The 12,324-nt window shown below is 43.0% G+C and overlaps 1 protein-coding gene across 4 annotated transcripts in view; it reads right to left on the bottom strand.

Annotated features, from left to right (window-relative positions):
- NHEJ1 (non-homologous end joining factor 1) overlaps window positions 1-12,324 on the bottom strand; it is a 113,229-nt gene that overhangs the window by 3,234 nt on the left and 97,671 nt on the right. The gene's annotated exons all lie outside the window — the stretch shown is intronic.

Below are 12,324 nucleotides of genomic sequence, written 5' to 3'. Positions count from 1 at the left end.
ATCATCATCATCATCATCATCATCATCATCATCATCATCATCATCATCATCATCATCATCATCATCTAGCAGAATGGTAGCAGAGATAGAGGTCATGATAAAGCATATACAAAGTCCTCTCTTCTTCCTAGGCTAAGTCAGCATCCCTAAAAGCTTTCTTGCTAATGCCTAGGTATCTCCTCAATACAACCCCACCTACCAATACTACAAGTAACTCCAAATCCTTGGCCAGGCCCTAAGCTGTTCCCTCTGCAGCTGTGCACACACACTGTGGCTCCCAGCCAAACTGCCAGGGCCCAAGGGGGCAGCCTCACTACCACCTCACATGGGACTCAGCACAGAGACCCTTCTGGCCCACCAGTAAGCAATGTGAGTATTCTCTCTGTTCTGGGGATAATTGATCCTGGGAACCAAGCCTGGGCAGAGGAAGGAAGTGGAGAATAGTAAGGCAAAGTGACCCTCTGTGAATCAGAAACTTAGCTCTATCTCTTGGAATTTATCCAACTTCCTTCTAGGGTAGAGGCGGTTGAGGAACCTGGTTTGAGATATCACCAGGAAACACAGCATCACTCTCATCTCCATTCCCCAACCCCTACTCCACCCACCCACACAAACTCTGGCCAGTCGTTCCCTCCCACCAAGTATGATTCTATCAGGTTTGGACTTTTCACTGCAGAGGCAGTTTTAAATGGCTGGAGTTAGAGATTAGGAAACAAGCCTGGAGTCTAAGTCATGCTTTTGACCCAGACTCACACTAAAAGGGAATAGCCCTTCCCCTTGGCAGCCTGCCTCCAGGGGCCCTGGGAAATGCACTGAAATGGGGAAGGGGAATTCCTAGGCCATGCCTATTTTAGACCTAAAACATCCTCTTCCCCAGGCCAAGGCCTCTGCCCCCTCCCTTTCACCTCCCCACAAAGGGGCACTCTATTCTTCAGCAAAAGGGTTCTGTTATCTAAGAGGTCGAGGGTTGGCCTCTACTCCTATCTCCATGGTTCTCCTCCAGACTTTTCAATATGTATGGTCTATGCCTCAGTCATTCACACACAGCTTCCCTAGCATGGGCAGTCCTGAGTAAACAAATAGGACAGATAAAGCCTACCTAGTAAGAATAGTTGAGACCCTTGAGCCAACTCTCCCTCTGCCCTCCTCTTAGAGCAAAGCAAATCCATAAAGCTGCTGGGGGCCTCAATAATCCGTCTCAAAGGTTCCTGGGATGATCTTTACCCAGCCCCTGTGTTTGGCCTCGAAACCAAACGTCAGAGATGAAAGGCCACTGAAGCCAGGGTTGCCCTGGGCCAGAGTCCAAACCCATAACCTCCATGCTAGCCCTCCCTCCTCCCCTTTCCTAAGGCTACTAGTTTAGTCCTACAATTGTTGCCTTGGGTTTTTCCCTTTTATGTTCCCCTTCTTTCCACTTGTCCTGACTGCTCCCTGAGTACTCGTTCCCAGAGGGCCCAGAGGAAAGGAAGTCAGAGGTCTGTTTGAGGAATTCAGTAGAGTCACACTTTAAAGCCATATCGATAAGCTAACCAATCCCCTATGCTCCCCCACCAACCACCCTACATCACACACATGAATGCTGTTCTTGAAACATATACTCAAAGTCGTCTGGCTATAACACTAATTAGCTGAATGAGAAATTTCCCTCAAAGAGACAAGTTGTCCTAGCAATCTGGCCCTCCTTTGGGGACAAATAACCTAGCCAAAGGTAACCAAGATTAGGCCGCTCACTCTGAGCATCACTCTATTATCCTCTACCTGGAATAACTGACCCCTGAGACCAAGTTTAAAGAACAAGCTACACAAGAGGTGAGAGCAACAGCTTCAGCCTAGGAAAGAGAGACATTAACTTTCTAGGCAGGACAATAGCAGAGTTTGGCGGAGGCAGTCGGTACAGATCAAAGGGAGAATGCTGGAGTCAGGATTCAGAGAAAAGCAAACAGCAGTGCCCCCTGCCTCGAGAATGACTGAGCAAGGAGCAAAGTGTACCAGCCACAATTCGGGTCACTGCCCAGGTGGGGAGGGGGAAAAGAGAAGAGAAAGCACCTTAGCTCAGCCAGACGGCATGGCCCTCAAAAGCTGTGCTCATCGTCTTAGTGATACTCTACTCTTTCCACAGATCTAGTCAGTTGTCAAATGCAGCCTGCTTCCCCAGTTAATGTTAATACAGCCAGAGTGAAAAAAAGAAAGAAAGACACCTTTTCTCCAGGATTCTGCTATCAATTTCTTTCAGAATTTTCTGATTAGTTCTTATCTCCTCAATCCACCTAGAATTTTTAATAGCCCTCCCCACTTCAGTGTGAACACTCAGTGTGCTTAATAGGTACTATGTTCCACTATCTCTAATCCTACAAGGACTCTGGACCCAGCTTTATTGGAGAAAGGCTTTTAGGAAAATCAGACATTTACATCCTACGGAATCTCTTATCTCCCCTTCTAGTCCGCTATTCAAGTCCACCTACTACCCAAGGGTTTCAGCTCTACTACTATTCAGCAGTCATTCCTATCTCTATTGGTGTCCAGACTAATTTCTTGCAGGGAGGACTTCCAAGGATACCACTCAAAAGACCTCTGCCTTTAGCAGACCACTTTTAACCACTACATTTAATCAGAAAATTCCCAAAGAGGTTACTCTTCCTAGAAGTTCCCAAAGTTCTCAGAGATAGTGCCTTCAGAACACTGGGTAAGGTATGGCAAGGACAATGATGGTATGGAACCTGTTATGTCATTTACCATACTCCTAGGGAGAGTAATATTTCAAGCAGGAGAGACAAAGAAAGAAAAAAAAAAGATACGGATGGAGTTCTCCAGCTGAGAAACCCAGCTGAGTCTCAGCCTTGAGCAGCTCCTCCCCAACAATCTCTCCTCCTGCCCCAGCCTTGGCATAGCCCTCAAGGACCCAGCACAGACAGTCACAACATCCCACAGCCAACATCCAAGGAAGAACCCCCATCATGTGACCTTCTCAAGGATAAGGGATGCCCTTCTCCACTTTTTTTCTCCTATAGGGTTAGAAAATTCAATGAAAGCTGAGAGTGCAGACCTCTCTCGATTCCTTCCTAAAAGAGTTAGGAGTTTCCTGCTTGAGGATAAAAGCAATTTCCACTATGGCACCTGTCTTTAATTATTCTGAGGAAAGAGAAGATAACTGATATTTTACATGGTTTTCTGTGGTTTCCTCAAACCATGCTCTCAAACAAGAGTAGGGAAAACAAGGAAAATGGTGAGAGGCATCATAGGATAGAACTGGATTTGGACTCAGAGGACTGGATTCAAATTTAGACTCAAATCTTTATTATTATCTTTATGACCTTGGGCAAGTTACTTCCTGTCTCTGGGCCTCAGTTTACTCACTCACAAAATGAGGGGGTTGGACTCTAAGGTTGGTTGATCTCTAAGATACTTGACAATTCTAAATCCTATGATTTGGGGAGTCCACTAAGACAAACTATCAAAATGGAGATTGGGAGTGTACTTCATACCTTCTAGGGCACAAAATAAATATCCTTGATGCTAAAAGGTTTATTAAAGGGAAGATCCATAGGCTCAACAGGAAAGGTAATCTAGGGGAACCCTAGGCCCATGCTAATCACATAAATTACTAAGTGTAAGTTTAGGCAACAAATTTGAAGGGAAATCCCAGCCCCCAACACACACACACACACACACACACACACACACACACACACACACACAGAGAAAATATGTCCAGACACTCAAGAAAAAGCATCAAAAGTGTCCTCTCCCTCTCATAAAACTATTTGGTAATGTTCAGAACTATCCCCCAAAGAGAGGATCCCCAAATTTTTTAATTAAAAGGGAAAGCCAAGAAAGAATATTTTCCACAGGAAAAGGATGACTGGATGACTGGGACAAATGTGTGGCCCTACCTCAGTGCTAATCGGGACTAGGAATATTAGCACATCCTGAATGCTGTGCTGGCACAAAGATATTAATGTCCGATATATTCTTTGACCTAATTATCTCCTCTACTGACACTCTAGGGTAAAGGGGGAATACAGGGTCTAGACACAGAATCTAGCTAAGGCCTGAGAAGGGAGTCACAACACCGGTAGATGTTACAGAAATAATATTGGGTATTCTGTAATGATAACTGCCTACCTCAAACCATCACTACACATTAGTCCAATCCTCACCCTATTCCCTGGTCCATTTCACTTCTTTGACTAACCAGTTCTACTCTTCCCATAAAGCTCCTTAAGTCCCACGGTTGGGGTACAGTCTGCCTAGTGGAGACTATATGCCAGCAATATGTCACAGGTGAAGTCCTCACATTATCAGGACATATTTTTAGAGAATATTCTTCCAGTTCAGAATATTCTTCAGCATAGAGACCGTGCATTTTTGTCTCTGTATCCCTGGATCCCAGTGATGTGCCCAGTACACAGTAGGTGCTTGTTGAAGAAGTCACTGAGGGGAGAGACCATTTCGTTTTGTCTTCATATTTATCTCTGGTGCTTGTGCTTTGCATTCTCATTGCATGATGTCTGACTTTTAACAGGAGGCATTTAACAAATTCTCACTGAATTGAATTCTGGGCCTCATGGTTAGAACTTAGAAAGGCAGAGGAAAAGGGGGAGGTAGGTTATTTTAATGTCCTCCAAAGATCTTTTTGAGTCCTAACCTGCCCTCTTTCCCTTCCTTTCTTCTCTTCAAGAGCAACTTTCTCGATAGGACTCTTGATGAATCCCAGAGATGTTCTGATCCACACTGCCCTGCAGGATTTACTCCATTCATTCCTACTGGCCATTTCAATGATCGGAAACCTTGATGACCTGGGTGTCATACCCCATGTATACAAGATATTCTGCCCTTGAGGAGCTACACACAAGAAACAAGACAGACAGATGGCGCTTCTATGTTTGGTCTAGTTTAGATTTGTTTGGGTCTGCCTAACACAGTCTCAGGGCCCAGAGCACAGACTGCCTCTGCTTAATTGGCTTTGATACTGCTGTCCTCAACATGTCATCTGATGGCGACGAAATAATCACCACAATACACTTCCAGCTCCTAAGCATTTCTGAGTTCTGGGCTTCCTCATTGCAAAGACTGAAGTGATCTGAAGCCTTAGTTTAGTGATTTAGGAGCTAGACAGACTGAGGAGATCTATCTTGCAGAGACCCCAGCCAACCACTGGATCTCTTTCTGGATTTTAGGTTCATTCCCTACAAAATAGGATTATTCTGCAACCTTCTACAGTTCTTTCACAGGAACTGTGAAGAAAATGTAATAGAAATAATAAGGGCATAGCTTAAGAAATTATGACAGAAAGCCCAGATCCTACCGGTATTATTCTAATTTGCATGAATCAGGGGAAGCCTCACCACCCAGGTTTCTCAGCCAAAGATCACAGAGGTAGAGTTAGGGAGGAAAGAACAAAAGAAGAAGACCTGAATTAGAACAATAAAATTTTTGAGAGGGAATGAACTTAAGAAGCTCGTCTAGTCTCCGATCCTTTCACCCAACAAAAACTACATTAAGGCCCACAGAGGTTAAGAGATTTGCCCAACCTAATAGGGTATTAGTGACAGAATCAGGACTGGGGCTCATATCTTGATTCCTTGTCCAATCCCCGCTGCCCCCATAGTACCATGCTGCAACTAGTCAGCAGAGCTACATCCTCTCCTAGACACAGCTGGGACTGCCTTCTTTTCTAAGTCTCCACATCTTTCCTCCCCTCTCAGGCCTGCAAATAGCCCAGGGGTTTGAGGTGGGAAGAGACACCCTCTTTCTTCCTCAGAGCAACCTGGGATGGAAGCTGTTTTCCTTCCTGCCTCCCCTGAGTGATCTGTCAGATAAAAGTAGAAATACCCTCTAGAGAGGACAGACCTGGCACTTCATCCCTTGGTCTAAAAGGAGGGTCTAAAAATTCACAAAAATTAATACATGGGGTACTCACACCTGAGGGACAGGCAGAAATCCTAGACAAGTTAGCTCCTTTTCAAGCAGAGTCCATCAGTCATAACCAGGAGACCCCTAGGCTCTACCCAAAAGAGAAATAAGAGCCAAGGGAGTGGGGGAGGGGAAAGCTGTTCTTCTAAGGACCCTTTGTGGTGGCTGCCTGTGCAGGGAAGCTTTAAAGAGAAGGTGAAACTTCTCAAGGTAACAGATCCAGCTGTGACCCTTCCAAATTCCTGACAAGTCTCTCCTTCCCCTCAACATGTACCCCTCCAAGGAGGAGCAGAGCTCAAAGGGTCCCTGGCCCACCATGGCCTAGCACAAAGCCCAAGGCAGGAGGGGGACAAAGGGAAAGTGAGGAAGGCTCTTCAGGCCTCCTAGCAAGTGCAATGGCAAATAGTGTTTTCTTTTCCCAAGAACAGGAAGTCTTCCCCCTCCCCCAAGTCATTGGGAGCTCCAGCTCCTTTACCAGGGAGGTGAGAAGTTGGAAGTCTCTCACTATCGCCTAGCTCAGCATGCCTTCTCCAAGGTGAATAAGGCAAGGGAAGGCTTGTCTGAAGGGAGGCCAATGGTGGGGGCAGAACCATCAGCAGTGATCTGTGGAGGGAAGGGGGAAGGCAGCTGGCCTTGTGGCTTGCAGGGTGATTTAAGGGAGTTGCCGGGGTGCTCGGGAACATCGCCACCACAAGAGGATTCTCTTTCGCCCCAAATTACACGCCTGACAGCTGGGAACACAGCGTATGGCAGTTTCTCTGCCACCAGGTGCGACACACCGGCCCTTCCCACCCTGAGAAATCCTGTTCTATCCTAGAGGGTGCAAAGCACTGCAGTTCCCACAGTGACAGTCCCGGCCAAGCAGGGTGCCCCGAAGACCGGAGGAAAGAGATCCCACGCTCCCTCGACTTCATCCTACCGCTCACTATATTCCTAACTCTGGGACCAGGTCCAGGCTCTGCCTTGGGCCAGGCTGCCATTTACAGGGCTCAGCAGACATGTGGTTGCCTGAACGTGGAGCGCTCCAAGTGGAGTTATGATCTTGGCCACACCCGATGTCATCAGGAAGAGGAATATCCCCAGCACCCCCCACCTCATGGCCGGCCATACAATGGCATCTTTCATTTCTGCCCATTCATAGAACAGAATGTCAAAGCAAGGACCCATAGGAAACAGCAACTATTAGCAATGGAGAAAACTGAGTGGAGACAAAGAGAAAAGATATATAGAAAGGAGAGGGAGGGGAGAAAAAAAGAAGAAAGAAGACAAGGCAGGCATGACACAAAAAACTCTAAGTACATATGGAACTAAGGAAATAGATTTACCAGTGGCACTTCTAAACATAAAGCCTTTGGGGATCAAGGTTAAGTAGTTAGATATGATTTTAGGACTCTGAGCTTCAATCTCAGCTCTGCCACTGAATGGCCTGGGCAGGGGTGGAGGAGAGAGGAATGGCCTGGCACAAGTTAAGGTCAACCTCAACCTGTGGACAGAGCGCCAGGCCTGGAATCAGGAAGACTCCTCTTCCGGAATTCAAATCTGGCCTCAGACACTTATTAGCTGTGTGACTCTTGGTAAGTCACTTGACTCTGTTTGCCTCAGTTTCCTCATCTGTAAAATGAGCTGGAGAAGGAAATGACAAACTACCCCAGTATCTTTACCAAGAAAACCCTAAATGGGGTCACAGAGAGTTGGGCACAACTAAACAACAACAACATACCTTCCTCATCGTAACCTTTGATGGGGGCTGAGCCTTCCTGCTCCCACTGAGTAGTCTGTCAGATAAGAGAAGAAAGCTGGCAGTCACCTCCAGAGCACAAGAGAGAAGCTGGGGCTCTGAGGACTTTTTCTTCTAGCACCTGCAAATCCCAATGCTTACTGATAGCAGACAGACCTAGAGTTGATACTGAGCCAGAGAAAGCCAGCAGTGCTTAACCTAAGCCCACCCCAAAGCCATTTCTATAAATCTTTTCCCTCTCAAATTCATTTAAATCTGGTGGCAAAAGTGCATGTGGTCAGGAGCTGGGCCAGTAAATGGTGCTACCCCTCCTCATGCCCTCCCACCCCCACCATGGTGCTCAAGAGAGTTTTAGGGCCTCCCTGCAATCCCTTAAGGAAGGAGTAAACTGAGTTTGGCAGTGTTGAACTCTCAAACCTTCCAAGTTCAATATGTTGGGCTTCTCCTTGGGCAGCTGTTTCTTGTGCCTGACTTCATCCCAAACCCAGCTTTCTGTTAGGGACAACCTGATGAGGTCTGGGGATACTGGCACTTCATTAGTCTGTAGCAAAAATATTCTGTTGAATGCCCTCTAGGCCAAGAAGCAGTTTGTTGTTGAATTTTTCCCCCCAGGACTGGCAGACAGTAAAAGTAGCTAAACAAATTCTGAACACATCCTTGGAAATCTCAAGCCACAGAAATTGGGTGAGATGTTTCAGCTTTGTTTGGTTCTACAACTGACCTCTCAATTCAACTTTAAACCTACATTTCCACAGTTACCGGGTCCCATCTCAGAAGTGAATCATGCCCAAGCAAAGATAAGGAGACTGAATCCTGGGTGTGGTGAATGCATTTCCACAGATTCCAAACTATGTATTAGATTAGAAGAGATGAGGAAAGCACCATTGTCCCAATGGCCCAAAACATCATCGATTCAAACCATGTTAGCATTAATGGCCAGGCTTCAGGAAATGTGGAAGGAAGTTGTGAAGGAAAATATTCGCAATCTGAGAAATGTCACCCTGGAAGTGTTAGGGCAGCTGGTTAGAAAGCAAAAGATGACATGTCCTGAACTCCAGATCTCCTGTGGGGGACTGCATGGCCAGGTATTAGATCTATTTAAGCCCCATTTCCTCAGTCTTTACATTCCATCTGTAAAATTGCTCCCCCACAATAGGTGTCTTGGGTTCTATAGTAATTTCTGCCTGCCCCAACCTGGGAGAGAAAGTAAAGAAAACCAGAAAGTACAACTCTAAGCATGAGATAGCTTAGTTTTCAAGTCAGTTGATAATCATGGACATACTGTTTTTTTTTAAATAAATTTTTACTAATATCTTTTATTTTTTTACATCATCTACATTTCTATCTGTATGCCTCCCCCCTTCCTCCTTTCCAGTGAGCCATTTTTAATAACAAAGTATATTTTAAAAAGAATTTGCTGAAAAAAAAGCAGCAAAACTAATCAACTCATGGAAAAAAAATACAGTAATCTCCATACCCATAGACCCCTATTTCTGCAAATGGGTTAAAGGAAATGTTTTCTCATATCTCTCATCTAAAGCCATGTTTGCTTTTTGTAATTTTGCAATATTAATTTTGATCTTATGGTTATTGTTCTTTCCAATAACATTCTTGCAATCATTATGTATATTGTTTTCTTGACTGTTTACTTCACTTTGTATCCATTCATATTAGTCTTTCCATGCTACTCTCTATTTATCATATTCATTTCTTACAGCACAGTAATATTCTATTACATTCATGTACCATAATTTGTTTAGCCATTCCTCAGTTGATGGGCATCTACTCTGTTTCTAGATCTTTGCTACCACAAAAAGTACTGCTGTGAATATTTTGATGTATGTGGGGACTTTTTTCTTTCCTTCATTTTTTTGGGGGGTGAGGAAATGGGGTTAAGTGACTTGCCCAGGGTCACACAGCTAGTAAGTGTTATGTGTCTGAGGCCAGATTTGAACTCAGGTCCTTCTGACTCCAAGGTCAGTGCTCTATCCACTGCGCCACCTAGCTGCCCTTATTATTTTTTTTGGGGGGGTACGGACTTTCTTCTTACCAATGACCTCCTCTGGGTATATGTCTAGCAGTGGAATCTCTGGGTCAAAGATGGAGCCTCTGGGACATTTTGGCCATTTTATTTGCATAATTCCAACTTGCTTTCCCCGAATGGTTACACTGATTCACAGCCCAACTACCAAGGCATTAATGTGCTTGTCTTTCCATGAGCCCTCCTACTACCATCTTTTGTCATTTTTACTCATTAGAGGAACTGTTAGGTGAATGTGGGGCTTAAAGAAATGGCAGAAGAATGAGTGAAATGAGAAGAATAAGCATTTCAGATTTTTTAGCTCTAGACAAATTAGTCATTGTGCATTTAGACAGAAAACCAGCCGTTTCCTCAGGGAATAGTTCTTTGAGTATATCTACACCAAACTCCCTAATTCAGGTCACAAGTTAGAAGAAGTATAAACACACATTAACCATATATATACATACATACATACATACATATATATACATACACATATACACACATATATACATATATACATACATACATACATATATATATATATATATATATATATGTGAATCTGCCCATTAGGGCAAGGACCTTTCCTATACTTAATTAGTATAATGAAATCACCCTCAGTGGAAGCTCACATTTAATGGTGGTGAAATCTAGGACAACAACCTCTTACTTCAGAGCACTGCACATGGATTGCAAGAAGACTTTTAGGATCTAGCACTTACCACCATCCCTTATTTTTCAAATACCTTAGCTGACATTATATCAATAGTAGGGCAACCCATTACTATGGCACATCGCTGTTCTCTACAGGTGGCAAGACCAGGCTGGGCATCATTATATACTAGCTACCTGCTTTTCTTCTAATTTTTCTGTAGAATGATCATTAATATTAAGATTGCTTATCCATTTAAAATATATTCCAGAATATGGTCTAATGGATTGATCTAAGCATAATTTCTACCAGATTGCTCTCTAATTTTCCCAGCAGTTTTTATCAAATAGGGTAATTTATGTTTTCTAGTTTATCACATACTCTGTTATTGAGTTCCATTGTTTCTGATTCCCCCTGTCTGGTCTGATGCACTTCGCTATTGTTTAACCAATTCCAGATGGTTTTAATGACTGCTGTTTTGTAATATAGTTTGAGGTCTGGAAATACTAATCCTCCTTCTTCTCCATCTCCTTTATTATTTCTCTTGATATTCTAGATCTTTTATTTTTCCAAATGAATTTGGGCATTACTTTATCAAGTTTTGTAAAGTATCCCTATGATGATTTGATTGATATAACATTAAAACTATAAACCAACTTTGGTATTATTGTTATTACATTGGCATGTTCCAGTGTTCACAGACACTGAATACTCCTCCAGCTATCTAAGTAGTTCTTCATTTCTTTAAGGAGCACTTTGTAGTTGAATCTAGACAAGGATGTTGTGTACTTTAGTAGATTATTCCTGAATGTTTTATGCATTTTGCAATTATCTGAAAATGGATTTTTGAGGGTTTATTTTGTAGCCTCCAATTTTGCTGAAGTTATTGTCTCAATTAGTATCTTTGCTGATGCCCTAGGATTTTCTAACTAAACAAATAGAGGTACTTTTATTTGTTTCTCCTAGTCTTATTGCTATACATTGCCAGTATTTCCAGAACTATACCAAATAATAGTGGGGAGAGTGGGCATCTTTGCTTTATTCCTCTATTTACTGGGAAAGTCTGTAGTGTATCCCCACTGCATATCATGCTTGCTTTGAGATAGTTTTTATATTAAAAAAGGTCCCTCCCAGGGGTGGTGAACCTTTGGCCTCAAGGTCACAAGTGACCCTCTAGGTCCTCAAGTGCAGCCTTTTGACTGAATCCAAACTTCACAGAACAAAAGTTTAGATTCAGTCAAAGGGCTCCACTTGAAGCCCTAGAGGGCCACATGTGGCCTTGAGGTCACAGGTTCCCCACCCCTGCACCTATACTTTACAGGGTTTTTAGCTTAAATAAGTGTTGTACTTTGTCAAAAGACTTTTTGAATCTACTGAGATAATTATGTGGCTTTAAATGTTTTTATTTTTTAATATACATATGCTGATTGTTTTCCTGATGTTGAACCATCCTTGCATCCCACGTATAAGTCATAATGAATCATTTCTTGATTAATTGCTGTAGTCTGTTTTACAGGATTTTATTTAAAACTTTTGAACCAACATTCATTACCTGTATGGGTCAAAAGTCCTGTGTTTTATGCTTTCCTGGTTTATATATTAAGACTACATCTCATAAAAGGAATCTGGTCAGTTGCTTTCTTTTTCAATTTTTGAGAATAATTTGTACAGTATTTGCACTAATTGTTCTTTAAAGCTATGATAGAATTCTATAAATCTATCACAACTAGGATTTTTTTCCTGTTTGGTAGTTCAATTACAATCAGGTTTTTTTTTCTGAGTTTTGATTATTTAAGATATTTACTTGGTCCTTTGTTAGCTTAGGTATTTTGATTTTGATTGTGAAAGTCTTTAAATCCCTAATACAGTAGTTTATATTTGACCCTGGGATCAACGGGAGCCATCGGAGTATACGTACTATGGGAATGACATGATTGGATTTGTAGGTTAGGAAAATCAATTTAGCAGCTATGTAAAGTGACTCAAAATTCATTT

The sequence above is a fragment of the Vombatus ursinus genome, unplaced genomic scaffold (assembly GCF_900497805.2).
Source record: "Vombatus ursinus unplaced genomic scaffold, bare-nosed wombat genome assembly UNPS02014802.1, whole genome shotgun sequence".
NCBI lineage: Eukaryota > Metazoa > Chordata > Mammalia > Diprotodontia > Vombatidae > Vombatus > Vombatus ursinus.
Note: the sequence above shows the minus strand (reverse complement) of the source record. Positions and strands in the feature narration are given on the sequence as shown.